Raw genomic sequence first — 27,767 nt, 5'->3', positions numbered from 1 at the left:
ATTTTCTCAAAATCATTTTAAGGGTTTTGTTAAATCCCTCTACCAATCCGGCCGTGTTTGGGGGTGGTAAACTGAGGTTCTTAAGGTGGTAATGTGCAGTAATTTCTTGACTTCACCCAAGAGTTTACTCATAAAATTGGATCCATGACTGTTAGTATTTCCTTTGGGAAACCAACCCTTAAAAAGAATGGCAGTAGGTGTTTTGAAATGTGCTGGGTTGTATTGTGTCCGCATGGGGAAATCCTCGGGTACCGGGTAGCGTAATCAACGATTACAAGAACATATTTATTACCAAGTCTAGAGGTTTCCAATGGTCTAATGCTATCCATCCCAATTCGAGACAAGGGGATTTCATCATTGGTAAGTGTTTTAGAGGGGCATGCAAGGGAATATGTGCACTGGTTTTCTGGAATATTTCACATGTCTGAATGAAGTTCTTTAGGTCAGCATGGGTGCCTGGCCAGTAGAATTTCCCACTGATGTGAGCTTGTGTCTTAGATTGTCCTAAATGTCCCCCTGTCAAATGAGAATGTGCAATCCCTAGCATGATCTTGCGATGGGTTTGGGGGATTACTGAGTTTTACTTAGGCCTTCTCTGGAGGTTTCCTTTCTATATAGTAATCTCTGTTTCAGGAAGAAAAGGGGGATCCTCAGGAATCACTTGTAAGAAAGCCTCTGTTAGTGCAAAATAATTTCGCTGGGCGAATGCTAGAACGGGAAGGATGGTAGGTTGTTCTGCCCTCTTTGCCTCAGTGATGGATGTTTCATCGGCCTCTCCAAAGCTTAAGTTACCGCTCTCAGTTTCCTCTAGTTCACCTTCTTCCTTAAAACGGGGAAATATAGCCTTTTCAAGAATTACCTGTGCAATATTGTCCACACAATGTATTTCAGATGTAGTTTTGCAATGGCTCAGTAGGACAATCTTTATGTTTCGCTGTAATTCCGGATCTATGATGCCTGTTAGGACATCTAGACCAAACTTCCAAGGCAGGCCAGATTTTGGGGTCAATTTTATATAACAACCCTCAGGGGGTATTAGTCCATGGGAATAATCACCCCTCTTTTCCCTGAAGTGATAGTAGCTTCAATGCTGCTACAAATATCAAATCTTTTGGATTATTTCGTGGTGTAGAGGGATCTGAGGCTCTGTGAAAAAGCTTCTGGAATTTTAAGGTCCCCCAATTTGTCTCAATTGAGTCGTATCACACTTCTGACATCACATGTAAGGAAGGCATGGTATTAAATATTAGAGGACAGACACAAGTGATCACAGTTCAAGGGTGTTTATTGAACCTCTTTGGGTTGGATGAACGCCTATCTAACCATAAATCTAAGTATGGGATATGATATGATATGTCATTTATAATGTTTCAAGTGTTTCATGGGAGAAAGCTACAACCATCAAAGTAAAAATAACACAGTCCTAGCGACGTCTTATCGAAATAAAAAGGGCAAAACCTATTGCCAATTCTTACTTCTAAATCCTAATGGTGTGGAGAAATGATGTATGCAAAAGAAAGAGTGTTTAAGAATTAATATGTCAGGAAAGATGAGTGATAAGCCCTGCTTCCCCACATTTCAGCATGGGACAAGGCATCATACTTGAGCTTGGAAAACATTCTAGTTACTGTCACAACCTTAGCCTCAGGCCAAGGAACTTGGGCTCTCTGGCCCTCGCCACAGTATTTTAACAAGGCCTGAAGGGCCCTACTTTGCCCCTCTCGGGTCCTCTGGAGTCAGTCCTGGCGCCGTTGGCTCACATGGCAGGTGTGGGTTTCAATGGGCAATGGACTAACATGGCAGCCCCCACAAGGACCAATGGGGAACTGCAACCAGCAGTCTAGCATCCAGGGCGGGGCCCGCCCCGAAGGCACCTGGGATACCTGCGGGGTATTTAAACCAGGCCCGACTCGAGGCACGTGCTTTGCGTTATTCTGCTCTAGCAGCGTGACGTTCACAGGGTCCTGCTCAGCACCTTGGCCTGCACATGCGAGAGAAGACGAAGAACCTCAGTCATCCGGAGTCTTCTTGGACATCTTTATCTTCCTCCAGCAACATCCTTGGGAAGAAGGACGAGAATAAAGACATCAAGTAAGCTTACTTACCAAACCCTTCTGGAAGGCTAACTCCTCTCGAACATCGTCCACCTTCGACTGGTTCTGGTTGATCACTTCTTCCAGGGTTCCTCCTGCGACCTGCAAGGAACAACAGCACAGGTTATACAACTTACAAGGATGCTCTCTGCGCAGCGCTTTCGCATCCTTACCCTTCCCGAGCTCTTCCACCAATATCAGCTCGTTTCCACCATCATCCCTTCAGCACCTGCAAGAAAGAAGGAGAAGGTTATTCGGAGCGACTACAATTACAGACATTTATTCTTAATATGAAAGATTTACCTAAAAGTGGAGTCGCAGCCGGTCTGGACTCCAGGCCCACGCCAGTGAAGTAACTTGGTGGAACGGGTCCCGGCGACAACACGCCCCTGCCCAGAACAGCTGGACGGAGAGTGTGCCTTAACGAAAACCAAGGTGAGAGAAGTCCCAAGGGGAACCGCAAGGGGAACACAGGGATGTGGGTCTCGAGGGAAGGAGTAGTAGCTAAATCCACCTCTGTGTTCTAGAACTGACCCCTGGCAGCCCAAACTCTGGAGAAGGTGCAGTGTTCCCAGAAGCATCCCTGACCAGTCGAGCGGCGTCCCTGTCAATACAAGGTGAGCGTTACAGTTACTTTGAGTACCAGGATGCAGTTCAAAAATCAATTAGGACCATCCGCGATAAATCCACTCATTCTCCACAAGTCTCTCGCTTAGAGAATGCCACTGGTTAACAAAACAAGATTTAAAGTTCTCTCTCCTCAAAATTTCACTGTCCTTTATTTTCAGGTATAACATTCACTTTCGGTCTCCCTCAGCCAGTCTCTGCCCCTCTTCTTACACAATGTCTCAACGGGTCTCCCTTGATTGGGCTTGGACCCCTTTTTGACAACTCAAAGGCAATATAGGTCTTCCTCTGCCTTGCTCGGATCTACTTGTGACTTGCAACCCCAATAGGCCTCCCTCAGTCGGGCTTGGGCCTTGGTAGGATTCACTTTAATGAGTAGTTCACTTAGATCGAAGACTTTTGATTGTGCAACAGATTTTTCACAGACCTTCGCATTACCAGTTTGACTTTCTCCTATCAGATTTTAATTTACATTGTTGCTATTCAAATATCAACGTTTTGCGGCTCTGTTTCTTTGTATGACATGGTCAGGTACTAGTCTGTTTTCTCACAGAGTGGGCTGTCCGTGCAGCAGTGTTCCTGAAGGGAAGGGGCAGGAGTTACAGTCCCCATATATCCTACCTGGTAGGATGGTTCAAAGGGATTACAGGGGGGTAACCGTGTCTCGCCATAAGGTGTCCCACTCCCACTCCGCGAGGACCCCTCACCCAGGTGATCCTTTTGCACTGGTCCACCGCTATGGTCTGGATCCAAAGGTGATGGCCGTGCCCTGGCCACCTGAAAGAGAGACTCCCAGAGACTAGCGGGTGAGACACCTTCTGGTTTCTCACATAGTTTAAAGAATGTTTACTATGAATGTGTTTTGAACAGCTTTTAACATGGGGCTTTCCCATAGTAAAAAACAATATGTTTTCAGCCCAAATATCCCAAAATTAGCCACTTTGATTCTCACATTTTATTGCATTCACCTAGATTTCATTTGGAATTGGTGCACCAAAAAACAGTTTTGAAAATCAACACTGCCAATTTCTAAATATTAATGTTTCAAATACGTATGGTGCACACGCAGGATATATGCGACTGTACACAGAGCATATGAGTTTTACAGTACGCACATTACACAATAAAAATCTAAAAACTCACATCAAAGGCAAGTCACAGCTGACTTTGATATTAGTTTTAAGGTGATGGAATAAATTTACAATTTCAATGCGAACTGCCCACAGAGCATATGAGTTTTACAATACATACATTACGGAATAAACATCTGCTAAAAACTCACATTAAAGTGAAGTCTCAGCTGAGTCCTATAACACATACTCCTAAAACATACACTCCTATCAAACATGTTTGTTACATTCTTCCATCCTGCGATACTAGTGCTCATCTAGCTCCCTCGCACCGTCTCAGGCATTCCAGGCACTCGAACTTGGACACAAATAATACGCAAAGCCAGAGGTTTGGGTGTAAAAGCTGTAATGTTAATGTACTCTTGTTCAGAAGAGAATTGCCTAGCATTTCGGTGCTGGACTGCCCCAGGGCAGGACAAAGACTGATATGTTTGGGATATTTCTTCTCTGTGAAAGATAGTGAGCTAAAGACTCTGGGTAAGTCTCTCGTAACCAGGACTAATGTCTGGCAGAGGGACTCCCAGGACCCCCATTCTTAATTTGCATATTTAAGTAACTTTGGGTCTCACCCTAAGTTACTAGGGGAATCCAGACGTGGACCCCTTGCTCACTATTCTTAGAGAGGCACAGCTCCTCCCTACGGATGCGGTCCAACCAGACCAAAACATGTGTCTGGGATACTGTTGGTACTCTTGTTCAGAAGAGAATTGCTTAGCATTTCGGTGCTGGACTGCTCCAGGGCAGGACAAAGACTGATATGTTTGGGATATTTCTTCTCTGTGAAAGATAGTGAGCTAAAGACTCTGGGTAAGTCTCTCGTAACCAGGACTAATGTCTGGCAGAGGGACTCCCAGGACCCCCCTTGTTAATTTGCATATTTAAGTAACTTTGGGTCTCACCCTAAGTTACTAGGGGAATCCAGACGTGGACCCCTTGCTCACTATTCTTAGAGAGGCACAGCTCCTCCCTACTGATGCGGTCCAACCAGACCGAAACACGTGTCTGGGGATGCTGTTGGTACACTTGTTCAGAAGAGAATTGCCTAGCATTTTGGTGCTGGACTGCCCCAGGGCAGGACAAAGACTGATATGTTTGGGATATTTCTTCTCTGTGAAAGTTAGTGAGCTAAAGACTCTGGGTAAGTCTCTCGTAACCAGGACTAATGTCTGGCAGAGGGACTCCCAGGACCCCCCTTGTTAATTTGCATATTTAAGTAACTTTGGGACTCACCCTAAATTGCTAGGGGAATCCAGACGTAACTTTGGGTCTCACCCTAAGTTGCTAGGGGAATCCAGACGTGGACCCCTTGCTCACTATTCTTAGAGAGGCACAGCGCATCCCTACTGATGAGGTCCGACCAGACCGAAACACGTGTCTGGGGATGCTGTTGGTACTCTTGTTCAGAAGAGAATTGCCTAGCATTTCGGTGCTGGACAGCCCCAGGGCAGGACAGAGACTGATATGTTTGGGATATTTCTTCTCTTTGAAAGATAGTGAGCTAAAGACTCTGGGTAAGTCTCTCGTAACCAGGACTGATGTCTGGCAGAGGCACTCCCAGCACCCCCATTGTTAATTTGCATATTTAAGTAACTTTGGGTCTCACCCTAAGTTACTAGGGGAATCCAGACGTGGACCCCTTGCTCACTATTCTTAGAGAGGCACAGCTCCTCCCTACTGATGAGGTATAACCGGACCAAAACACATGTCTGGGGGATGCTGTTGGTATTCTTGTTCAGAAGAGAATTGCCTAGCATGTCGGTGCTGGACTGCCCCAGGGCAGGGCAAAGACTGATATGTTTGGGATATTTCTTCTCTGTGAAAGATAGTGAGCTAAAGACTCTGGGTAAGTCTCTCGTAACCAGGACTAATGTCTGGCAGAGGGACTCCCAGGACCCCCCTTGTTAATTTACTCATTTAAAGCCATTCACTGTACTGTATTGCATAAACACTGCCACCTATTAACATCAGCCATCATCTAGGGTGCATCTAAAACACCAAAAACAGGCATAACTACATGTCCCACCCTTTCTAGCTCTGAGCATCCCTGTCACTCTCACATTCAGCAACACCCCATTCATGTGTCTGTCATGTTTGTTTGCACTGTCCAAGTCAAAGTCTCCCTTACGTTCCAATATATAGTAACCCTCCAGTACCTCCCTCTCCCTAGGTGCACCTGCAGTCAGTGTCAGCAGCAATTCGTCAGTGCTTGTCATATTTTTTCCCAGTGGCATGTTGCATGGTGAATACCTGGTCACTGAAAACTCTCTCAGCAGTCCATGGAGAACAAATGACAGCCATTCTTCCCTCTGTGTGTCTTTCACATCCATCTGTTTGAACTGCTCCTTCTTTGGCACCTCTTTCTGTTTTTTCTTCCAATAAGCCACAGAAATGTCCATGTGCTCCTGCCAAACTCCGTTTGCCATGGGCCACCAGGCCATCTCTGCCGGCACTGAAATGCATTGTCTTGCCCTTTCTCTGCATTGGTATGCTGCATCATTAGTTCATCCTCCTCTTTCCAAATGGCAAGGAGGCGCTCACATTTCCTTTGATCTTCCTTCTTGCTCTTCTGTAGGATAATCTCCACCATCTCAGGCTGTGGCCCCTCCATCACATGACACACCTTATCTTCTATGGATGATCTTAGCTGTGGCTTTGTGTCATTGTCAGGTGCCACGAGCCACTCTCGCTCAGATGCAGTTATCATCTTTCTTCCCAGAGCCAGCACCACTGATTTTGCTTCACCATGCTTTGCTCTTTTCCCCCCCAAACACTCTGAAGTCACGCTGACACTGACCACCAACTTCATATGTGGGCCTGTCAATGTCCTTCTCTGGTGCACATGCCCTGAAAGCGTCATGTTGTGATTTGACATTCTCTGACATGTATTCGCTTGATACTATAGCTTTCACTAGCATCTTGTTCACTTCCTCGTCTAAGGTGCACAGTTCACAGTCACCTGTCCTTCTAAACTCCAGTTTATTTATTGCCACCTTGTCCAGACATGCCTCCCCCCATTCTGTCAGGGCCCCGTTTGCCAAATCAGTCATTGCATCTCTTTTTTCCAAAATGTCCTCCCTCCCCTCTGTTGCACACAGTTGCCTCCTCCAATGTCTTCCCCCACTTTCTCCCCTTTCTCGGAAATACATACAGCCACCCCCATAGTATTGCGCATCATCCACCCCTACCTCCAGAGGCACTGGTGCTGGTACCTCACATTCCCTCCCCTCTGTGTGTCCTCTATCCTCCCCCTCCTTCACTGACACTGCTTTTTTCCTTCTCAGCCATGCGTCATCAGCTGCATTCAGATTGTCTGCCCACCCCTAGGCGGATCTTAACCTTTCCTCCATATTCCCTTCCACCACCCTCCTTATCTCGTCTGGCAACAGCCGCCATATTGTACCCCTCTTGAACATTTGTGTAAGCATTACTTCAAAATCTGAGCGTCTCTGATCATTCTGCACCTCCATCCCCTTTGTGATATATTTGTGGTTTGCTTGTGATTCAGCACTATCTCCCTTATCCCTTCCCTGCGGTACCCTTTGCAACTGATGTTCCTGGGCAGCCCCCACCTCCATCTTCTTTTGTACCGACTGGGGGATCACATCCCAATTGTGCAACATGTTCTTCAGCCTCTCCAGAACAGCCTTTTCCCCCGACTTATTTGACAAATCTCCACCTGCCTCTTGCCTTGTCAGTGGACCGGCATCTGCCATGTTGCAACTGAAACTGTATTCTGTAATCTGTATTATTTAATCTCTTTTATTCCACTTTAACACAACCTTCAGACAGACCTCCCACTCTGTGACTTCTACAGCATCGACCCCACGCCCACTCTCCACGACCCAGTGCCCTGACTGTATTACAGGTGCCTAAGAATGCTCTGCCCTATCTTTGTATTCTTCCTAGAGTCCCTGAACACTCCAAATTCCACAAAGTCCACTATTGAAACATGCAACTGGTACAGCGAAAAAATGTTTTTCACATGCCCGTTGTTTTGCTGTGATCTCTATCTCCATGCCATGCACTTGATGAAGATTATAGGAGCTTCCAGGTTTCGGCACCATATGTTACATTCGTCCGTCCTGCTCCCCCCGATACTAGTGCTCATCTAGCTCCCTCACACCATATCAGGCATTCCAGGCACTCGACACTTGGCACTTGGACACAAATAATACGCAAAGCCAGAGGTTTGTGTGTAAAAGCTGTAATGTTAACACACACACCAGGCTCTGGAGGGCTGCATCGACTGACCCCTCCCAGGCCTGGCTCATACTTATGTACAATGCAAAGCTACATATTAATCTCCTCCCATTAGCTGTACATATTCATAACAGTTCATTTTGCAGAAGAGAGAGAATCCAGTTATTTAGTAACTGTCTGGCTGCTTCTGCTTCTGCGAGGCAGCGTTGGGACTTGAGCCAGCAGCTTGAGCTTCAGAGCTGCGTTCTTCTCAGAAGGGAGGGCTGTTGATGCCCATCTTTCGAGGCCTTGCTGGCTGACATTCCACAGCTAGCTCGGCTGGTTGTGCTCCGGTGGTTCTCTGCAACATCTGCTTTCATTGTAGAGATGTTTTAGGCCAGTCCTTATGCCAAATCATTAGGCCAGTCTTCCTGCTTCAGACGTGATGTACCTCAACCAAAAGAAAGTGCAGAATCAGAAATGTGCCAGGTAACAATGTTCCTATGACATGTGTACCTACTATACATGAGCCTACTACACATAACATGTCGACATACAGCAGGTGCTCTCACATGCACCTACAACACATGCACCTATGACATATGCACCTACAACACATGCTCCTAACACACATGCTCGTATCACACATGCTCCTAACACATATGTTCCTACTATGCACACTTTTACAATACACACTCTTCGCAATCCTACAACATACAGTCCTACAATATATGGTCCTACGCCACACACTCTTAGAACACATACTCCTACCACAGAGGCACCAACAACACGCGCTGCAATCAGGAACACAGAGTGTATGAGCTTTACAGTTGGTACATTATGAAATGAACATCTCCTAAAAACTCACTTCAAAGGCAAGTCTCAGCTGACATTTATGTCACATTTAAGTTGATGGAATAAAAGTTCACTTTCAATATGAACTGTTCTACAATAGGTACATCACACAATGAACATCTCCTAAAATATCACATTAAAGACAAGTCTCAGCTGACTTTAATGTGAGTTTTAAGGTGATGGAATAAATGTACACTTTCAATACAAACTGTCCACAGAGCGTATGAGTTGACTTTGATGTCAGTTTTAAGGTGATGCAATAAATGTATGCTTTTCATATGAGCTGTACACAGGGCATGCCCCTACAACACATGCACCTATGACACATGCTCCTACCACACACCCCCTTATGACACACACTTACCATGAACTCTTACAACACACACTCTAATGACACTCATTCCAAAAACACGCCCTTCTATTACCTGTGCTTTTATGACATGCACTGCTATAATAAGTGCTCCTACAACATACACTCCTATCATACATGTTCCTATGACAAGTGCAACTACTACACATGCACCTACTGCACATAACATGTGTATGTACAGGATGTGCTCTCACATGTACCTATGGTACATGTAGCCATGATAAAAGCTCTTACTACACACACTCCTACCACACATGCTCCTACATCAAACACTCCTATCACACACACTCTTATGAATCACACTTTTATGATGCAATCCTACGACAGGCACTCCTACAACACATGGTCCAACAGCACACACACTTACAACACATACACCTACCACAGAGGCACCTACAACATGTGCTGCAATCATATACGCAGAGCTTATACGTTTTATATTTGGTATGTTATATAATGAATTTCAACAAAAAACTCACATTAAAGGCAATTCTCTGCTGACTTTCATGTGCGTTTTAAGGTGAAAGAATAACATTACATGTATACTGAAAACTGTCCACGGAGCGTACACGTTTACAATATGCACCTTACACAATTAATATCCCCTATAAACTCACATTAAAGGCAAAACGTAGCTGATTTTAATGTGAGTTTTTGGGTAATGGAATAAATGTACACTTTCAAGATGAACTGTCCATCCAGCGCATGAGTTGACTTTGATGTATGTTTTAAGGTGATGGAATAAATGTACACTTTTCATATGAACTGTACATAGAGCGTGCACCTACAGCACATGCTTCTACGACACACGCTCTTACCTCAAACACCCTTATTACACACAGTTCCCGCAAACTCTTACAACACACACTTTAATGACACACACTCTTATGACAAATGATGTGAGCATGTGATGGTAGGACCTGCAAAATGCCTATCTAATGCTTACACATGAGTCAAAACTGTTGGCTTTGTCAACGCTTGTTATTATTGCTCATTGCTTCCTTGCTTCAATATGTAAGAAGTAAGTTCCCAATCTATAATTGTCTCCAATGGCAATGGAAATTCCTATGACACATGTTCTCGCAAAACGTGCTTCTGCAATGTATGCTCCTATCATACATGTTTCTATGACAAACACACCTATTACACATGTGCATACTGCACATAACATGTGGACGTAGAAGGCATGCTCTCAGATGCACCTAAGGGCATTTACCTATGACACATGCACCTACTACACATGCTCTACCACAAATGCTCCTACCACACATGCTCCTACCACACACACTCTTATGCCACACACACTAATGACACACACTCCTACGACATGACGCTCCTATGAGATGTGTTGCTGTAACATGTACTCTTACAACACACACACCTAGGATACATGTTCTTATAATACGCTACTACACATGCATATACTATACATACCATGGTGATGTATGGCACATACTCTTACCGCACATGCTCCAACCACACACACTTTTACAACACATTCTTACATCGCACAATCTTACAATGCCCACTCACCATATTCTATTATGAAACATTCTTATGACACACACTCCTACAACATTTAGTTCTATGACACCTTCAGCTATCACACATGCTGCTACTACACACAAACTCCTATGATACATGCTCCTATGACATGATATCTTATGACATGTGATCCTACAACACATGGTCCCACAACACACTCTCTTCCAACACATACTCCTACAACATGTGCGCCTACTGCATGTAACATGTGGATGTATGGCACGTGCCCTAACATGCTTAGAGGGCATATGTAATTAATGCACGTGCTCCTAAAACACATTCACCTATGACACATGGTTGTATGACACACACTTTCTGCAAACTCTTATGACACATACTGTAATGACACACATTCCTACAACACATGCTCCTAAAACAAGTGCTCTTCTGATTTAACAAGCTCTGCTACAGCACACACACCTATGACATATGTTTCTATAGCACCTAGGACACATGCACCCATGACACATGCACCTGTGACACATCCTACTATGATACATGCTCCTACGACACATGCTCCCACGACAAATGCTAGATCACACACACACACACTCTTATGACATACACAGTAATAACACACTCCTTTGATGAGCGATGCTATAACACCTACTCCTACAAAGCATGCTCCTACAATACATGCTGCTACAACACACACCACACAATTTGATGAGCATGGTCTTGTTAGGCAAAGTTTGAAGGCAGTGCCCTCTGGGAACACTACAAACAACTATGACTACAAGTATAGGCAACCCAACCTTTGTTATAAGCTTGTATTAGACAGTTTTGGTATCATGTTGAGCAGCCAGGCCTATCTCAAGAGGGGACATGTGAGCTGTAGTGGAGTTACACAAAGATTCACAGTTACAGGTATTCAAATAAACTCTTACCTCAAGGTTTCTTGCATAAATAATTACTAATTTATTTATCAGTCAGTTATAAAGCCTTCTTCAGAAGGAAGCAATAGAATAGTAACACACAAATATACTGCAATACTGTACACTCTGAGTTTCTGAATCAGACAAGACCCTTTTGGGAAGGCCCACAGATGCAACCTACACCCACAGGTGACTTCAGTAACAAGGTTGCCGGGGACATTAATATCTTACTGTTGGCATTCAGAACACTCTTAAAAAGTTGGTAAAAGGCAAAGGTTATTAGAACACAAGAAATTACAAATATCCCTAAGCAGGGCAATTACTTTTAGACTTCATTAGAAGAGTCATTCAATTCAATAGGCTAAGCCAAAGTCAATGGGCCAACGTCTTGGATAGGATAAAGCACTTTTGGTAAGTAATGGAAAAGTCTTTGCACAAGTTCTTAGGAGTCTTTGAAGAAAAGAAGAGAGCAATTGTAGGGACACAAGCTGATTAGGCTTCTGAGCTGCAGAAGTTACAAGCACTTCCACAGCAAGAGGTAAGTTCTCTTAGACTTGTTTTACAGTACGTGGTAAAGGAGAAAAGATGCAGCTGAAGACGTCTGTTCCTGTTCAGCTCTGCAGATCTCACTGTTCATGGGCCTCAGTTGTGGGGACAAGAGGGAGGATGTTGGGGGTCTCCTGCACTGCACTGACACGTCAATGCTGGCAACCAGAAAACTTTACTTTCAGTGGCCGTTTCGGGTTTAAGCTCCTTGTGGTACATCAAATAGCAATAACACAGTTCCTGGCTGTCAAGGTGGACTTTCCTCATATCTGAGGTCCCGCACTCATCTGAGGGGGTTCAGGCTTGGTCGGTCCTGCTTTGCGGGAGTCTGGAGGATCTACCAAAAGCTTTAGGCCAGTTTACCTAGCAATTCGCACAATCTGGTGTCCCTCTACCTGGTTCTACGGTTTCCTGTAGCAACTCTGAGGAAATTCAACCAGCTCCGAGATGGGTGTCCAGATGGCTTACTTGGGAGTTGATTGGTCCCACCAACTCAAAGGGAGAAGTCGTCCTTGCAGGGCTTCTATGTCGATGCGAACTTGGCAAGTATTCACTGCAGCAGGGCTTCACCGGGGAAACCAAAGGTCCAGGAGTTGCAGCAGGCGTCCTCTTCAAGCTCTTCTTCGGTTCCTTTGTCCGGTGGTCGACTCTGGCTTCCAAACCAAAAGACTCGCCTTTTATTCAGTTTTCTCCTATTCATTCCAGTTTAGCTGTCACTCACCCAGCAGGGTGGCTGTTCTTGCCGGACAGTCAGCCAGCCAATCGCCACAGAGTGCATTGGGGTCTCTTAGGAGACTAAGCACACGGATTTCCAGGCAACTCCCTCATTTCCTGCCTACCCCAGACACTCTGGAGCCAGAGGCGGGTTTCACTCCTGAAGTCCGCCTAAGGTGAATGAACAAAGAGACCAAACTTGGTTTGGCGTGCAGAGAAAAACTTGAGAAGGACCTTTCCACAAAGAAATGGCAAAAAGAGAAGACTGGGGACCATTTTGAAAAACATGGCTCCCGCGATTTAACGTTACCGGAGCTGTGAACAGTTCGCGGTCGGGGTAAATCATGGTAGTTCATTACAAAACCTCTGCCACCAGCCATTCTGAGAGGAAAGGGTAACATATAAATGCTACATGAGTAACTAGACACAGGGGAAACTAAGTAACCACTCAAGCACGCTATTGTAAGATAGAGTGTGCTGCGTCTAGAATTTTACAGGACTAAGTGAAGTCAATTTCATTCCACTGCTCTGGGAAACAGTAGTTGATCCCAGAGAAGGTATTTAAACCCTAGGAAATCTGTAAGAATTCCCTGTGGAACTGCACTGAAGGTTATTTGTGACACAATTGTAAAAGATGATGCCTATGAAGTTGGTTAGACTCCACAACCAAAAAGAAACATAGTGTATAAAATCACATTAAAATACATGAGAGAGAGGGAAAAAGGGTCTCGCTCTCTCCAGGTTTAAAAAAATCAAGTCCTCAAAATCCAGCAAAGTTGCTGGGGGTCTCTAAGGTGGAGGGAATTAACACATTTTTGAGAATTCTCGCTAAGAGGTCTTACAACACAGAAACGTATGTAACATGCTCCTATGCCACACATACACTTAGGACACGGTCTTACAATGCAGGCTAGTATTACAACAAACACTCTAAATCAATAATCATGTCCTCAAAACCCAGCAAAGTTGCTGGGGGTCTCTAAGGTGGAAGGAATTAACACATTTTTGAGAATTCTCCCTAACAGGTCTTACAACACCGAAACAATATGTGCTTTTATGCAACATGCTCCAATGCCACACACACACTTAGGACACATTTTTTTTAAATGTTTTTAATAACAAATATTATGATAATCTTAACTCCCCCACACACTTAAAAGCCTGTAAAATAGCTCAGCGGGTTGAGTGCTCGCTGCTGCAATCTGTGTGTGATCTACAAACTGCAGGTTGGAATCCTGGCAAGTCCAACTCAGCCTTTTCACTTTGGTTAAAGCGCCATTAAAATAACACATCATAACCATACAATTATAACCATTTTACGCATAAAAGTAATTGTATTGAATGTCCACCTATAAAACATGTAAAAAAAATTATAACACATTTTGTAATACACAATTACTACATATTAACAAACTTAAATTATTGTATACAAAAGCATAATTCCTCCAAAGAATTGCAATAACAAAATACACAGAATATTTTCAGAAATAAATCTACAATAACAAAATAAACATAAGCCTTCAAGTCTTATACGTTACATAGAGAATAATATTAATTAACAAACAACTATATAAAATAATAAAAATACAAATAAATATATTAATTAACAAATGTACATCTTTGTAAATACATATAATTTACTAAACAATAAACATAACAATGTGAAAAACATTCACAAAACAAATACAAAATGATTCAAATATCATATAAAGTAAAAGCGTAGTAACATTTACTTCTACAAATAACATTAACATATACACAACAGGTATAGTCATTACACTGTGCAGAAGCAATTCAAACATTTTATATGTGTGTTAAATTAAATGTAGCAAATAATGCAAACTGTAAATACTAAGAAACATAGCACAAATGTAATGAAAATTAAAAACATGAATACATGAAAACAGTTTAGCATTTGTATTAAAAAAAAATAGTCACACAACACATTACATCATCACTGTGACTATAAAGCATTTTAGTGCAAAAAAGAAAATATTGCAAATTAAAAACCGAGTCAAGGTTACCATGATATTTGATTTTAATATAATATTTTTATAATGCATTAATACAGTTTATTGTGTCATTACCTTAACTTTATTATTTCTGATGTTTGTAGATGTTAAGTATTTGCAGGTTGAACCTTAATTATTTCTTATTTATTTTCAAATATATGCATATTAACACATGTTTTGTTTCCCTGCTGCTTGGTACATGGTTAACATGTTTTCCACACAAGAGTCATTTCAGATTGTACAGCTGCTATTGCATTTTGGTTTTGGAGTATTTTGGTGGGGCAACCACCAAAATACCACCTACACCATTAGTACATTGAGGCGAGAGAGAGTATATAGGGGTGCCAGAAAGCTGACTTTTTGGTTGCCGTGACACTGGAAATGCTGTGGCACTAAATATTATTTCATGATCCATTACGCCAATGTAATCCACTTGTGACTTGTTTAAATAATTCTCTCCCTATCATGGGTACTTTACCATGTCACGAGTCTGTGTCAAAGCTGGGGGCATGGAGGGATCTTTCTTCTGATGACAGCACAAGTTGTCTCTGTGTGCTGAGCCCCTCTACTATTGATAAGAGGGAAGATGGATGCCAGGTAGCGGATACAGTCTCGTTTTTGCCCAAAGTTGCTTATATTTTTTACAGGTCGCTTGTTGCGGTTTTATTCTGCTTCTCTGACCCCCCCCCAAAACACCTATATAGGCTCTCCTTTTCTGTCTGGTGCTACTGTTATGGGGAAACAAGCACTTGAGGACTCAGTCCCAATTTCTCCTACAGCATCAGTGCCAGTGTACTTTTCCAAGACACACAGCACCCCTGTTGCTGGAGATGTGAGGACTGTAAAAGCTCTGTTCAAGTTGATAGAACAAAGTCCCCATGGTCCTCGCTTCTCCTACAGCAACAGCGCCAGTGTAATTTTGCAAAGAACACAGCACACCTACTGCAGGAGATGTGATGACTGTGAGGGATCTGTTCAAGTTGATAGAACAGAGCCCACAGGGGTGCTTTTGCAAGGCACACACCACCCTTGCTGTAGGAGATATAAGGACCATGAGGTCTCTTTTCAAGCTGACAGAACAGAGTCCCCATGGTCCTCATTTCTCCTACAGCAGTAGTGCTGGTGTACTTTTGCAAGAACACACCACCCCTGCTGCATCTCTCTCTCTCTTTTCCCATCTCTCTCTCTCCCCTCTCTCTCAATCTTTCTCTATCTAGCTCTCTATCTTTCACAATCACTTTCGCTATCTCTCACCCTCTCTCTGTCTCTGTATCTCTCTATAGCTCTCTCTGTCTCTATCTTTCTATATTTATCTATCTCTCTGTCTATTTATATGTCTCTATCGCGCTCTGTCTATCTCTATCTCTCTATCTGTCTACCTCTATCTCTCACTCTAGCTATCTCTTTCTACCTCCCTATCTGTCTTTATCTATCTTTCTCTCTATCGATATCCCCCTCTTTTTCTCTCTCTTTCTCACTCTCTCTCTTACTCTCTCTCTCTCTCTCTCTCTCTCTCTCTCTCTCTCTCTCTCTCTTTCTCTCTCTCTCTCTCTCTCTCAATCTATCTATCTTGATCTAGATCTCTCAAGCTCTCTCTATCAAAGACACTGTGGGTTTTAATCATAGGCCAAAACAAATGGAACTGAAGGGCCCACTGGAAAAAGCGACCTGCCAGCCTTCAAAAACCTGTACACTAAAAATGGGCCTATTAAGGCAGACTATGTGGGTGTCTTTCGTCAGTGGAAATCCAGAGAAAGTTGAAATAAATGTAAGCAGAGGGCAAATTGGAAAGGCACACCACATTGCTGGCTGAGAGATAAATGCAGAATTTTCAGTGAAACTGCCACCCATCAAAAGGTGGTGCACTATAATAGACCCTCTTTCCAGCATAAAAATGAACAACAAATAATTAAAAATATATCCTATTAATGACTGAATAAACTGCTGCATATTTTCAACTGTCCTATTTAAAAACCAAAGCTGTGTGAAAAGAAAGACGGTAGCCACTGATGCAAAAGCAAAGTGAACCATGATCAGTGAAATACACAGTATTTAAAGAATAAAGGCTGAAGTTAGGAAATTGAATATGTAAGTTCATTCAGGCAAGGACAATCTGTGGGTCTCTGGGCAGAATTTAGAACTGGCTTCTCCCACTGCAAGCCTGGCTCATGCATCACAGCTATTTATAACTGCAATAAAGAGTGTCCAGACCTGTTGTCTCTCAAGGCTATTTTCTGTGCAGGGCAAATGGCCCATCCAGTGCGTGACTGGAATATAGGGTGGAGCTGTGAAAACAGTGGCTGCAATCAAGGGAAGCTGAACTCAGAAAATATACAAGAAAATAGAAGGTTTTCTGATCAAAATGGTAGTCAAATTCAGATAACAGGACAGGGTGCCAGATGTCAGCAGGGCCTTGTGACATCACAGGACCAGTCTAGCTCATTATCTGTAGTGGGGGATCTCTCTGTAGCGGTTGCATCCTGACTATTTACGACCAGCAGTTCACCAACTTCAAACAATAGAATGGGAAATGGCCAGAAGAAAGGAGAGATTTGCATGCACATTAAGATTTCCCATTAGTTTAAATGGACTATCATAACTGATGCATTTTCTCAGCAACCACTGCATCCATTTATGTGAAATTCTAAAGATAATTTCAAGGCAATTTTGTTGAAATAAAGTGTGTCCACATACGAATTAGAGAATGGTAATGGCAAGCTAAAATGTGTTTTTGGCTACTCTGAACATTTCCTGAATTTAAGAATTGGCATGCTGGTGGAGGGTAAAATTAGGCATTCGGAGAGTAAATTGCATGTTCATAACTTTTATGCTTTTTTAAAATTTAATGTTATGTTATGTTATGTTAAAGGTACTTACATAGTGCACCGTCATCAATGGAATTGGTCCCCAGGCGCTCTAATGGCGGAAGATTGCCACACGCCATTGCAACATGGTGCTGACCTGGCTGTTGTTTTATTTAATTCCTCATGATTAGCTGAATTGGAATATATATACATTATGGCAGTTACTAGTAAATTATGAAGTTTTACCATATAGCTATTTCATTGCTAAAGTTGACATAAGAAAAAAAGGGGAATTTCAAATGGGAGTTGCCATATTTCTATTCTAGACTCCTGAATTAATCCTTAGAGAGGGGATGTGTTTGGGGGTGCAGAGAAATGGGAAGGACTAATCAAATGTGCGAGAATTTGTGCAGGGCACTGCCCATATTGAAATCTTGATAGTGTCATCATTGGTAAATAAAGTGGATGCACTATGTTAGAATGGAGAGAGCTGCTAAAAATTACCAAGGGGGGGTCAAAAAAGATTACCAAGGGGGACACCTGCCCAATATTACCAAAAGAGATCTACTGAAAATGTAATCTGGGGGAAACTTTGGAAGGGCGGAACATTTCTATTGCTGTGGAGACTAGCAAAGCAGAGGCTTTGATTCTTCACTTCTTCACTGGAGCCAGAAAGAGAGAAGTGCTGTGGGATCCAATTGACTGAAGTGCTGGCTGGAATCCTGTTTTTCCACTAGAAAGAGTAAGAGATTGTCCAACAACAGGTCAATGGGGGATCTATTTAATTAACCCATTCCCTTTCATTGGTGGGTTCTCTTACATTAGTGGGTTGGGGCAAACTGTGTAGCTCCTTAGCCCATTTGACTGAATATAATTTAATTAATTCACATTTAGCAAAACACCCATGGGGTAATTTTTTGTTAACATTTGAAATTAACAAAGCTAATTGCAAGTGAACGCTGAAAACTGTAGCCTGTAATTTAATTGGGTAATCCTATTTGTCCTGTTGATCCTGACTTCTTTAAGGAAGAGGGATGTCCTTGTCCATAAACTAGAACAATCCTTAAACTGCCAACCTTGCCAACACAGGCCTTTAAGTGGAGGGGGTCTGAAAATCCAAAATTCATTAATCATCCCAATTTTGGCTGTCCAACCTACCCAAAACAGGCCTTTAAGTGGATGGGAGGTCGGAAAATCCAAAATTCCTAAATCATCCCAATTTTTACTGTCCAACTTCCCCAATACAGGTGTTTAAGTGGAGGGGTTCTGCTAATCCAAAATTCTTAAATCATCTCTATTTTACTGTCCACATTCCCCAACACAGTCCTTTAAGTGGAAGGGGGGTCTGAAAATCCCAAATTCCTAAATCATACCCATTTTTCTGACCAACTTCCCCAACACTGACCTTTAAGTGAGGGGAGTCTGAAAACAAACTTCTAAAGCTGTCCCCGCTCTGTAGACCTGTCCTTTGACTAGAAGGGTGCCACATGTTATTGATGTATGGGTTTTTGGTTCTGGGGGAGAAGTGCTTGTAAAAGTGATACGTTGTGAATCCAACACTGTGAACCAAACTGCTGGCCTTTTTAAGCACGCAGATGTTAGGGAGAATTCTCCAGAATTGCTAATTTCCCTTACCTACTGAGTCCCTCAGCAGCTTTGCTGGATTTCTAGGATTTATTTTTTTCACCCGGTAAGAGTGTGAGCCTTTTTTTCCCACTCTTAAATGTGTTTTGCTGTGTGTGTGTAACATTTTTGTGTAAATAGGTTGAGGAGCTCACCTACTCCACAGGCATCATCTTTTTACTGTATGTTACACAGCACCTTCAGTGCAGTAACACAGGGTTATCTTTTAGACTTCCCAACTCCGATTCCATTTTCTGGGACTGACTACTGTCTCTCAGAACATGTCAAGTTGCCATTGACTTTATTAGTCTCTTTAAATCCACAGACCCAGTACAAACTATGTTACATAGAGTACTGGAAAGTGTTAATACTTATCCCTTTTTGCCTGTTTCTCTTGGAGAACTGGTTCGCTCCCTTTTCATCAAGACTTGGCTGGTGGCAGTGGTAACTACCCTATTTTTCCTACCGCGGTTATCTTAAATAACCTTGTTATTCTTTTAAGCTATATTGGTAGCCTCAACTTAAACCCGCTAGACCATATACTTTTTTATACGGTTCCGACTGGGTTCATTCCCCATTTCTTTTTGAAAATGTCTTTCTCGTTTTTACTCTGGACACCAAACCAGGTTTGGTTCCTTTGTTCACCGTCCTTTCGCGGGCTTCTACAACGAAGCCCTCCTTAGGCGCCTGAAAGTCTGGGTAGGCAGGATGTGAGGGAGGGGTTTTAGGACCCCTGCCATGGGTTCCCTTGGTAACCGAAGTCGCACTCCTGTTTGATTGGCTAGGTGACTGTCCCACCAGGACAGCCACCCTGCTGTGTGATTGACAACCAGGCTGTGTGAATGGGGGAAAACTGCATAAAAAACAGGTCTCTGGGACTGGAAAGGCAGAGTCGCCACTGGAACAAAAGAACCCCCGACGAGGAGCTGACAGAAGAGGACCCTTGCAATGACTGAACCGCCCGGTGAAGCCCTGCTGCAGGTCCAAATCTTCAAACTCCAACAACAGAGAATATCTACCAGGAATTATCTTCCCCTGAGCTGGTGGGACAAACCAGTTTGCACAAACTGCAAGCCAGGACTCCCTCCTCTGGTTGAATTTGCTGTACAGAGCTACAGTGAAATGGAGCCAGGAAGGTCGGACCCTGCTTGGGTTTTAAGGAGTGCACCTTTTATTTGCTGCTTTGCTCTGCTGCTGGTTTCTTCCCTGTGCAGTGCAGGACCCTCCAGTACTTCATGTCAGACCGACAGTCGCTTCAGGAAGCGTGAGCCTGCAGGACCTGCCAGGAACGTCTGCCTCAGCTACAGCTTTTTCTCCATTTAAAGGTACTGTGCAAATCTGGTTGTTCGTTTCGTCCAGCCGTGGTGAAGGTTTGTGAAACCTTTTGCCAATCCGAAGGCTCGTTCTTCTTTACTCTTTAAACTAACTTTTCTATCGACCAACTTCGTCCGGAACTCTTGGCAAAGACTTAACTGCGAACTACTCTGAGCTGTGTGATCTTGAGCAAAAGACTTTTGTCCTATTGACTTTGGCCCTAAGCCTTTTTGATTTGATTCCATCACTGTAGTTCCTCTTTCTAGATTGCCCTGCTTACTTACCTGTTGGTGCTGCTCAATTTTAGTCTAACTTTGTTTTTCCCTCCCTCTTTAAATAGCTGGAGTGCCATTTTGCTCACACTTCATTTTGAGTTTAACTTGTCCAGAATCTATTGGGAGTGGTGTGGTGTATTAAGAGTGTGATTTTTCAACTGCTTTACTTTAGTGAAATGTTTTACAACGGATGTGTAAATAAATGTATATTCTTTTACTCAGAGTCAGTGTTTGTTTGAATCATAGTAATTGCTGTCCTTTGTGTAACTTTGTGTAACTATTGATACTGCTCACTTGCTCTTGAGATAAGTCTGGCTGCTCAGCCATCGCTACCACTGTACTGTGTAGTACAGGCTTGTACCAAAGGTGAATTTGTACTGTCACTTGTAGTCTTAACTGTGTGTGGTGTTCCCAAAGGGTACTGCATATAATTCTGCCGCACAGCAGAAAAATCGAAATTGCACAGCAGTACAACATCTGGGAAATGATGTAATTACACGGGCATGTGATGGTAGTCCATGCTAAATGCCTATTTAATGCTTATGCAAGAGCCAAAACTGTTGGCTTTGTCAACACATGTTATTATTGCTCATTGCTTCCTCTCTTGAATACGTAAGCAGTAGGTTCCCAATCCATAATCGGCTCCAATGGCAATGGAAATTCGTCAGTTCTTTCTTCATTACCATAGTGGTGACCCTGCCGCTTACGAAGACCCGGTGTAGATGGCAAAAGTGGGCCTGTTCAGACCAGGGAAGGAGTAGCTGAGGCGTGGTACTGATTTATTTATTTACTTTTTTGCACCACTGTCCCCTGAACACCCTCCTCCACCCCATTATCATTTCTGTAACCTCTCCCTATGTCATGCAGCCTCCGTAGTTGTTTGTGCTTGCTCACTGGTTTCCCGAAGTACCTTGGACACCACCACCATTGAGGAAAAGTAAGATTTAAAAAAAAAACGTAAACATTGTATTAGATGCACTCACTCCAGAAAGAATGTAATGCCATGTTCAGCGAACTGCATGACTCAGCCAGCTACTAAATGGTTAACGTCAAAGGTGATGTCATTTAAATTCCTTTTTGAGAAATACCCTGGTGGCCGAGATAACAAGTGCATGCATTTTCCAGGTCGCTATGCACATTCCAGTGCAGACCTTGCAGCGGTGGTTCACATCTCTGTAGGGAAGGTAAGTCCCTGCATCCCCAAAGCATGTGTTCCACAGGATGTTCACGTTCGAGAGGTCGGGTATGTCTCACAGGGGCACTGTAAGGGAGGCAACCTTCTTTAAAATGCCTAGCAGCAGAAACTATAGACAATTACTCGGAGAAAATCGAGGCACAAAGAGAAAAAGTATTCCGCTCCTAAAATGCTCACAATGCCTTAAGAGCTTCCTTAAAGGGCGCATACACAGACATATTTGTGTAAACAAACAATTTAGAGGACTGCGACAAGAGGGCTTAGTTTAGCTTTGTTTTTCAGCCGTGAAATATAACTATAGGCAAACATGTGATTGTTGAAAATATTCAACTCATTTTAGCGGTTTATTTTTTGAAAAGCACATAGAAAGTCGATGACTCTGAGTTGTATAGGAACTTGGTGTTAATTCGTAGCTTTCTAAAATAGGGCTTTGTTTTTGTAAATAGCCATTTTAAGACACGCCTGGTGTTCTGAGATTATGGGAATGAGGCGCACAATAATTAGTTCAGGTTTACAGAGATTCAATCTGGATTCCTCCTGTTTCTAAGCGCTGTAATAATAGATATTATTATCCAATGTAATGGTATGCAATGTATTGAGTACAGAAAGGATGATGGGTTCAGCCAACCCTGCTTAACCCGTGATATGTATATATGGAGATAAAGTTGTTCTGCTTCCAGGAACATGCAGCTCAGCCAAGTCTGACCTGGTGGGAGGAACGGCACCCGGCCGTAGAGTTTTACGGAAGCACCAGCACTGTTGCACACACTGCTGGTGCTTCCATCCTCTCCATTCCCATTGAGTCCAATAGGACTCAATGGGAATGGGGAGTAATATTTTCCAGCACCCGGCAATGGGGAATTTTTCCCGGCACGGCTACCTCCAGAGTCATAATGAGGCCCAATGTCTGCAGGGAATGAACCAAAACTATCAATTGCAGTTTTAAAGTTTTTATAGAAACTAATTATGATATAGTTTTTATGTGGGTCTGTGGAAACATATTGGATCATTGCACTGTATGGGTGTATAACACATAGGCCCTCATTAGGACCCTGGTGCTAAGTGTTTAACGGCGCCGTAAAAGGCTGCAGCGCCGTTAAACACTTAGCGCCTTACTACGAGGTCCCTTTGCGGGACCCGACCTGAATGGCTGGTCTAGACCAGCCGTTAAAGTAGGGACCCGCAAAGGGACCTCGGTGCTAAGTACGGTACCGCACTTTGCGGTACCATACTTAGCGCCTTCCCCAGTCCCATTGAGCCCTATGGGGCAAAAATGGGAATGGGGAAGGGCCAATGTTCAATGAGGAATTACCGCCCCGCCAACCTTGGAATGGGGTGGTAATTCCCCATTGAACATTGGCGGACTCGTTACGATACCGGCACCAACCATGGTGCTAATAGCTCCATGGTTTAGCACCAGTATCGTAATGAGGGCCATAGTAACTGGGATAGTAAAGCACTTTACTTTTAGGGCAAGACAAAAGTAATCGGTCTTAATTTTTGTAATAGAAAATGTTGTATTAGAGATTAATTGGATTGTGTTATTGTTAATGTAGATAATGTACATATTTATGTGTAAGGTTATTTGATTAGACAATCCTCCTAAATATATATTTTCTAATGTTGCTGCTCCTCTTCCACCTCTGTTTTAGCACTCACAGATTATGAGATTTCACCACTGATTGAAGCTGACTGTGGAGCCTGTGCTGAATCAGCACCACTACTCTGAATAGGCTTTGAAGATGTGATAGTAATATTGCATACAATGGTAGATTTGGATGTGGAGGATTCTGATGATGCAGTCTCGCCAGAGTGGCTGAAGGTGGGGGCTGCACCTGCTGGCAGTTAAAGGCATGCCCTTCACATTAAATTGCAGTCTGCACAGTGAAAAGTGTATGAAAAGGCCTCACCTACAAGGCTGCAGCACAGGCATCTTCTAATGCACTGCTGTAGATCCAGCTGTAACATCTAAAGAAATGGCAGGGTCCTTCATTGGGTTCCAGCAATGAATCATTGACCTGCAAATAGAGAGATCTGACAGCCTTCACAAGGGACTTACAATAATTCCGAATTTAGTCATCTTTTAAATACAGATACAAACTGGGCCGCATTCCGAGTATGGCGGTAAGGGATAGCGGCCACCGGTAACGAGACCGGTGGCGGTGAACCCTTACCGCCATACTCCGAGTTCCTTTGCGCCCTCGCCCTTAACGCCTGCTTTGAGCAGATGTTAAAGTCGAGGGCGCAAAGGGGCCTCCAAGCCAATAACGGTGACCGAAATGAACGGTCACCGTTATTTGCATCTTCCCCATTCCCATTGAGCCTATGGGGGCTCATTTGGGAATGGGGAAGAACCTTGGTGAATGGGGAATTACCGCCCCGCCAACCTTGGAATGGGGCGGTAATTCCGCCATCCACCAAGGTGCTGCCGGTCCGGTTACGGCGTCAACCAAGGCGTTAATAGCGCCATTGGTTAGCGCCGTACTCGGAATGAGGACCACTGTCCTGTTAAGGGAGGGGTTGAGGTCAGGCGCACAGGGTGGTCATTTAAAATCTTGTGTGGTGACAATCCATGCTTCTAGTTCAGAAAATTTCTCTTATGCAACAAAACCAGTGATGGGGTTTAGAGTCATCAGAGGCAAGATGGTTTATAGTCAGTCAAAAAATAAACATCGACATACCAAAGCATCTAATGCAAACCATCGTCTGCCAAAGCATCAGCAGGCTATCTTTAACATGTAAAAGTGCATTTCCATCTAACACAGTCCATCGAAAATATAAATTGACTGGTTTCAATGGAAGTACACTCTTACATGTAAAACATAGCATTTCAATACTTTTTTGTAACTTTAAAACGTTACATGGAGCTGTCCAATGCTGAAATTTCGGCACTGGTCAGCTCCTTGTAACGTTTTTAAACTTTTATGCATATTTGGGGTCACTAACCCCTCCCAATCCCCATGGCCACCCCTCTAAACCCCACACCCACCCCTCCTAACCTTAACCCTAACCCTAACTGTACCCCTAACCCTAATGTAATCCTTAATCTAACCCTAGCCCCAACCCTAACCCCTAACCCTAACCCTAACCCAAACCTAACCCTAACCCTAACCCTAATCTAACCCTTAATCTAACCCTAGCCCCAACCTTAACCCTAACCCAAACCCTAACCCTAAATCTAACCCTAGCCCCAACCCTAACCCTAACCCGAATCTAACCCTTAATCTAACCCTAGCGCCAACCCTAACACCTAACCCTAACCCAAACCCTAACCCTAATCTAACCCTAGCCCCAACCCTAACCCCTAGCCCCAACCCTAACACCTAACCCTAACCCTAATCCAATATAACACATTTCGATGGATCCATCGAATTATAGACAACTAAATGGTCATTTGATGGTATGGCATTTCGATGCTTATTTTTTTTTTTTTACTTGAATTTTAATTAAAAAAGGTTTTTTAATTTTTACAAGTCGTTTTTCACATCTTAAAGAGTCCCGATGAGACAACTTGCTCTTCTCGGCCCAACGTCCTGTCGTTCTTCCAGTTTATGGATCCATCGAATTATAGACAACGAAATGGTCATTTGATGAAATGGCATTTCGATGCTTATAATTTGATGGAGTGGTGTTAGATGCAATAGCATTCGACGGACTGACCAGATACCAGGCCAGACTCCTTACATTCTTTTGGAAAATCTGTTTGTTATATCTCCTTTTTCAGCATTCATTTTCTCCACTAAATTGGGGATGATAGGTAAAATGAAAATGCTGTAAGATAATTAAAGCCTTGCCAATACCTCTAACTACCTGCCCAGTGAAATGCGTACTACTGACACTGGGCCTCATTACGACCCAGGCGTTAAGGGTTAACGCCGTCGTTAACCCTTAACGCCTATTCTGATTTTAACGGCTGCTTTTAGCATGGTGTAAACATAGTTTACACCATGGTGGTAAAGTTGGCGCAATTAGCGCCTGGGTTGTAATGACCCCCACTGTTGAAAAATGCTTGACGACTGAATAGCAGCAACATGTCACTGTAGAGCCACTTCTGAGAGCTGAAACCCTGGCAGCATGCAGAATGGAATCTTGAGAGATTCTGTGGAGACTGACCCGAAGGAACATAACCTCTGAAGGTCCTTTGTGGCCCCTGCTGCCCCAGCTCTGTTTTGGGGCTCTTATTGAAGACCTCCCTGTTTTGCTGCTAGCCCACCTCATGAGTTATTTTCATGCACTGTGCAGTTCTCTGTCCTCTCTCTCCAGGGTATCCATCTGCCTCCTCCCCTTATGGTGCTCTGCATTTCCTCTATCTTTTCTAACTGCTACTCTATTACCTATCCTCCCTCTCTTTCGAAGCCTAGAAGAAAAAAGTTTAAAAAGGGTCTCTAACCAAGGCCTGCCCATTGCCGATACCTATGTCAATGCTTCCTCCAGGCAGACTATTACTGACATCCTCTTTGTTCCCTCTCTGGACCTATGGATCCCCATATGGTCTCAGTCCTCTCTCCTTTCACTTCTTCGGCCATTAATGGTGGAAATAGATGGGAAGTGCTCTTGGCCCACTTCCCATCATCCAGGTGCATCAATAATGTCTACCGGAATGGCACTATCAGGGCCCGGGCACTCAGACCAACCCCCTCCTTCTCGATAGGCATCTTCCGTCTCATGAACTTCCTCCCTTTTACTGCTACTCCTCCGTCTGCCACCTCTCTGGCCTCTTTGCCCCCATCGATAGGTGTACCTCGACCCTGTACCCCCAGACCCTTTGGAAGACCTTCAAAGGTGGAAACCAACTTCATTTAGCTACGCTCAACTCTCACTATGCTGTCAAACATTCCTCTGACATCTGTCATGTCTTTGAAGACTTTGACGTTGACATCCTCACTCTCATTGAGATGTGGTACAATGACACCTCTGTCACTGCTTTTGACATGTCTTTCCTGAGGGCTACAAAATCCTCTCCAAGCCCAGTGTCAGGATTGTCTTTTGACTTGCCCACGTCATGTAGACGAAGAATTCTACCTAATAATGTGACCCTGTGTATGGATATAAAGACCAATACCAAGGTATCTATTACTTGGAAGAATGGACCCAAACACGAGCAGCAGACTTAGAGCCGGGAAGGAAAAGGCACATTAACAACAGCCTCTGTCTTTCTGTATACAAAATAATAATACATCCAAATAAGCACCAACCTCAATTGTACTATTCTAGGCAATGATGAACATCTTACTGGCAGGCAATACAGGATAGGCAACAGGCTTGAAAGGAGGTCTGAGGTATCTTCAGAGCGACAAGGAAGATATATGCAGCATGAGAAATGGTAGGAGAATCAGAAGAGTAAGATAAGAAGAGGAATGGTTCCTTACCGTGTGTTTGAGAAGATCCAGGGAGTGGATAACAGCAGGAAGGTAGAACACGCTGCTTGGGTAAGATCCGGGAGCCTCCACAATGTGACAGGACTATTCCCCATGGCACGCGAACGCCTAGAGGCCAGGAAGTTCCATGCAGAACCCGAAGGCACGAGGACGCGCTCATTCACCCCTCCGGGTACCAGGATGTCTTGAGTCCATACCAGGAACGAAATGAGAGAGGAGCTTCCGGACTTAC

This window comes from Ambystoma mexicanum, chromosome 7q, assembly GCF_040938575.1.
Source record: "Ambystoma mexicanum isolate Mex_15411 chromosome 7q, UKY_AmexF1_1, whole genome shotgun sequence".
NCBI lineage: Eukaryota > Metazoa > Chordata > Amphibia > Caudata > Ambystomatidae > Ambystoma > Ambystoma mexicanum.
Note: the sequence above shows the minus strand (reverse complement) of the source record.